The sequence below is a fragment of the Protopterus annectens genome, chromosome 4.part1 (assembly GCF_019279795.1).
Source record: "Protopterus annectens isolate FY-2018-M chromosome 4.part1, PAN1.0, whole genome shotgun sequence".
NCBI lineage: Eukaryota > Metazoa > Chordata > Ceratodontiformes > Protopteridae > Protopterus > Protopterus annectens.
Window position 1 is genome coordinate 950040109 of NC_056734.1, and position 6062 is coordinate 950046170.

The following is a 6062-nucleotide window of genomic DNA, read 5'->3' on the forward strand; positions in this document are numbered from 1 at the left end:
GCACTCAGTGAGATGCTAATTAAGTTACTTAAATGTATTACGTTGGTAAGTATGCTTGTATGTATGTATACATGGGACTACTTATAATATGCAAAACTACAAAATGTCTATGTCTGATTTGTTGACACACTTTGATCAACAAAATGGGTCTATATTATATCATTGAATGCTTAAAAAAGCGAACGCTGATTGATCGACCTAATTTAAGCGAAAGCTTACAATCTTGAACTGTCAGATCAGTGATTTTTTTCCCAGGGAAAAAAATCGCTGATCCAAAACACATACACACAACACAAGCACACCAAACAAACAGAAATCCACACACATACACCTAAAATATGATACCTAACTCTACATTAAACTATGCACACACCACTAACTACCCAATTACCTTAACGCAAACCCTAACCCTAAGGTCCGTCACTATCGCACACTCACCTCACTCGCTCCCTAACCCTAACTCACTTAAATCCACCCTAACCCTCATGTCCACACAATCGCACACACACCTAACCCGAGCCCTAACCCTAACTCACCTAAATCACCCTAACACTCACATCCACACAATTGCACGCTTACCTGAATCCGACCGGTAACTTTCTACCATAACACTGAAAATACCGAAGCAACAGAAATGGACAACCAAATTCTTTCCCTAGGAAAAAATTTGAGTTTCTGCTGCTTCGATATTTTGCAGTTTCGTGAAAATAAGTTCGATCAATCAGAGTTCACTTTTTTAAGCATTCGAGGATATAATATAGACCCAACAAAACATATGGTTGACAGGTGTGTGAGAATGGCAGTCACCGGGATTTGGGACTATGCCCCTTCCATGGTGACTGTGTGATCTCAGACATTAACACATCTAAATAGCAAGGGGTATGGTGGCGTAACCCCATGCACAGAACAGTATATTTCTTTTGTATGGTCCAAGGTTGTGCCTCAGAGCATGTGGCACGCAAATGCGCACACAGAAAATATTATAAGACTATAGCAGTCAAGCTTCATGAAGACTAGTAGAATGTAAAATTGATAAAATCTTTAAATCTTAAGAAGAGTAAACATATGTATTTTCATTTAAAATTGTAATCACGTTTATTAACAAGATGGCCAAAATTTGTTTCAATGTATGATACATCAAATTAAGCTGCTCAGTACGCACATTGATAATCCATGTTCTGTGTTAGTAGACAGTATTATATCATTCATTGCATACATAAATTTACATTACAGTCTTCAACACTGCACTGCGCATAGCAAGGATCTTAAGAGATGATGATTATTCTTTATTATGTCCTAATATTACTCTTTCATAGATAACTCCACACAAGGAATCATAATGCTTTTTCCTTAGCCATATACTAGACACTCAACAGGTACACAAATCTTTCTTTTTTGCATCTTCTGCCATTTTATTTTTCCTTACCTTACATTGCTATTGATGACCAAACTGTACCTTAAAGCTATATCACATAAATATGTTGCATAGCTGTATGATCTAAACTTTCAACAACTATTTCCAGTTGCTGTTATTAAGAAATACTTATGTATATCTTAGGGAGTCTTTGCTTGCTGAGATTTAACTATCATTTTTGTCCCTAAAATAGGTTTCATTTTTAATAATTAAAGTAGCTTATATGGGTCATTAATGCTAAGTATGCAACAGTAGCATTGGTGGTATAGTGGTAAGCATAGCTGCCTTCTAAGCAGTTGACCTGGGTTCGATTCCTGGCCATTGCAAGAAATCTGTACATTTGGGTGGGAGTATGGCATAATGGTTAAGGTGTTTACCTTGCAGACACAAGGTGCAGGTTTGATTCTCACATGGGGTAATTGGCTAGGCTTAAAATGGCCCACAAGGGCAGTTAGCCTAGTATGAACCTATAATCCTATCCTATAATGTTTGTGTTGTTGAAGTAAATTTTAAAAGGGTCAAAGCTACTGCTGCTTGTATGTAAGAAGATACTGCAGAATATACAGATGAGAGGTTTTACTATGGAATAAAACTGTCAAGACTTCTTCAGAATATTCTGTTCTGTAGAAGGTGTATCACAGACAAAATTCTAAACTATTAATGAAGTTCTATTAAACTGTTCAGAGGTGTTTAAATTGTTTTATTTGATATGGGTTTAACTCCAACATTTTTTCTCTGTCTATATATCTTTAGCTATTCTGAAGGGAAAGACTATTGCTAAAATATGCACTAAAATTTAGAAAAAAGTATATTAAATTGAACCAGCAAATAACGTACATGGAGAAGAATTGCAAGTCATGGTCAGTTATCTGTTTCATAGTTACTGAGGCTGCATATATATAAATAGAGGTGGTTAGACAATGGAACAGAGATGGAGAGGCACAGCTGCAAACATTGATATTTATGTGTCCCTCTTATGAATTCAGACATCTATCTAGATCACATTCTGAGCTGTTGTATGGTGTACATTCAAAGTGTGAGCATGTTCTCTTTGTAAATTGATTTGTCTAATTTAGTTGGAGTGTTACAGTGTGCTTGATGTGGCATTAAAAAAAAAAATGATAAGTTTCCACTTAACTATAACTCTGTATGATATCATAACATTGTTTGGAGCCAGGATCCGTAATCAATTGATTTGCCAATTAGTGATAGGCAGCCTATGAAAGGGTAGTTGTATGTTATGCAAAATAAAATAGATAGTCTATAATATACTATAAGACAGAAATTATGCTTTTACTTATTATGCATATTTTTAGATTTATTTTGGCATTTGTAGAGCTGAGAAAGTTGCATGTTATTAAGGTGTATAGTGTGAAGTGCCATTGTAGGGCACATAAAAGACATTGCCACCATCAAATGCATAATGCACTAGACTAGAAATTTAACTAAATTATTTACCATTATAAAAAAGATGCAGTACATTCACAAGCTCAGTCATTTTGCCAAATCCAAGTGTCTTGCAAACTTTTATCAACTAAAACCTTAGAAGATGAAAAAAAACTACCACCGAATCCTGACCCTTAAGTTGTACACATTGAAAGATAAAATTGATAGTTTTACATACAGGCATATCTTTCATATTTCTGTAAATACTTAAAAAACACAAGCAGTCATAAAGCGATGTTTAGTGTCATTTGAAAGTTTGTGTGCACAACAAAAATGCTTTTGATACCATGTATTTAGGCTGCATAGTTTACTGATATGTGAAGCTGCTTGTACAACAGAAGAAAAAAAAATAAACAGATTTTTTGAGTCTAATACAAGTGCTTGCATGCTAGTATTTTTAACACACTTGTTTACTTCATCCTGCTTTAAATTGCAGTCCCTAACTTTTGCTAGTATGATCCTACTTAATTGCCCTGCCCTCCCACCACTAGAAAACAACATAGTGTAAGTCAAACCCTAAATCTAATGATAGAACCCTCACCTAGTCTATAACTATAGCACTCTCCACCTCATACCTATCCTGAAATCACTGATCTCTTCCCTAAACCTAAATCTCCATGCTCTGCTCACTAATTCTGAAGTCACCAGTCACTCCCAAAATCTAAAATTCTAATGTCCCACTTCCTAATCCCAGAAATGTACCAAATGAAACCCTTTGCTCCAGAGACAAACATCTATTACTGGTCAGAAAAATGTAATAACTCTGTAGGTGTGAGCTAGAAATGTGCTACAATAAAATTGCAAAAATTTACCAATGATGCAAAATATAACACACATCACTGTATACTACTCCACACATCAATCTATACCCCCCCAAAACCACTGTATGTATACCCCTCCACACATCACTGTACACCCTCTCACACATTGCTGTACACCCCCACATATCACAGTACATATATCCCTCCACACATCACTGTATACCCCATCACACATCACTGTATATCCCCACAAACACGCATCACTGTAAACCTCCCCACGCATCACTGTACACCCTTCCATATATCACTGTATACTCCCCCACACATCACTGTATACTCCCACTCATCACTGTATACCCCAACACATCACTGCATACATCTACACACATCACTGTATACCCCATCACATCACTGTATACCCTCCACACATCACTGTTTACCCACCAACACATCACTGTATACCCCCACACATCACTGTTTACTCATCACACATCACTGTACACCCCTCCACACATCACTGTATATCCCCACACACACGCATCACTGTACACCCTTCCGCATATCACTGTATACTCCCCCACACATCACTGTATACTCCCACTCATCACTGTATATTCCAACATATCACTGCATACACTGCCACACATCACTGTATACCCCATCACATTACTGTATACCCTCCACACATCACTGTTTACCCCAGCACATCACAGTACACCCCTCCACATATCACTGTATACCCCTCCACACATCACTGTATATCCCCACTCATCACTTTATACCCCAACACATCACTGTATACACCTACACACATCACTGTATACCCCATCACATAACTGTATACCCTCCACACATCACTGTATACCCCTAACACATCATGTACAACCCACTGCATGTCACTGTATCCCCGACACATCACTATTTACCCCCACATATCACAGTACACCCCTCCACATATCACTGTATACCCCTCCACACATCATTGTATAGCTCCACTCATCACTGTATATCCCAACACATCACTGTATACACCTCCGCACATCATTGTACACCCCCTCACACATCACTGCACACCCCTACACATATCACTGTAAACCGCTCCACACATCACTGTATACTGCCACACATCACTGTATACCCCCAGCACATCTCTGTACACCCTTCCACATATCACTGTATACCCCTCCACACATCACTGTATACCTCCACTCATCATTGTATACCCCCAACACATCACCGTATACACCTCCACACATCACTGTAAACGCTCATCACATCAATCTATATGCTCCACACATCACTGTTTACCCCCAGACGCATCACTGTATACCCCATCCACACATCACTGTATACCATCTGTACATCACTGTTTCCCCATGCACATCACTGTATACCCCTCTACACATCACTGTACACCCCATCACACATTACTGTACACCTCTCCACATATCACTGTATACCCTTCCACATATCACTGTGTACCCCCCACACATCACTGTACATCCCTCCACACATCACTGTATATGCCACCACACATCACTGTACACTCCCACTCATCACTGTATACCCCCAACACATCACTGTATACACCTCCACACATCACTGTATACCTCATCACATCACTGTATACCCCCACACATCACTGTTTACCCCATACATCACTGTATACCCCTCCACATATCACTGTATACCCCTCCACACATCACTGTATACCCACTCTCATCACTGTATACCCCAACACATCACTGTATACCCCATCACATCAATGTATACCCTCCACACATCACGGTTTACCCCCTAACACATCACTGTACAACCCTCCACACATCACTGTATACCCTCTACACATCACTGTTTCCCCCACACACATCACTGCATACCTCCACTCATCATTGTACACCGTTCACATATCACCGTATGCCCCTCCACACATCACTGTATGCCTCCACTCATCACTATATATCCCAAAACATCACTGTATACACGTCCACAAATCACTGTACACCCCCTCACACATCACTGTACACCCCTTCACATATCACTGTTTATGCCTCCACACATCACTGTATGCCCCCACTCATCATTGTATACCCCCAACACATCACTGTATATACCTCCACTCATCACTGTAAACCCCATCACATCACTCTATACCCTACACACATCAGTTTTTACCCCTAACACATCACTGCACACCCCATCCACACATCACTGTATACCATCTACACATCACTGTTTCCCCCAGACACATCACTGTATACCCCTCTACACATCACTGTATGCCCACTCATACATCACTGTGCACCCCTCCACATATCACTGCATACCCCTCCAGACATCACTGTCTACCCCCACTCATCACTGTTTACCCCCACACATCACTGTACACCCCAGCACATCACTGTATACACCTCCACGCATCAATATAAACCCCATCACAT

The 6062-nt window shown here is 39.6% G+C and overlaps 1 non-coding gene across 1 annotated transcript; it reads left to right on the plus strand.

The window, feature by feature from the left end:
* Positions 1-1668: 1668 nt before the first annotated feature.
* Positions 1669-1740, plus strand: TRNAR-UCU. The gene has a single exon. It is a non-coding gene; the product is annotated as a tRNA-Arg (tRNA).
* The last annotated feature ends 4322 nt before the right edge of the window (positions 1741-6062 follow it).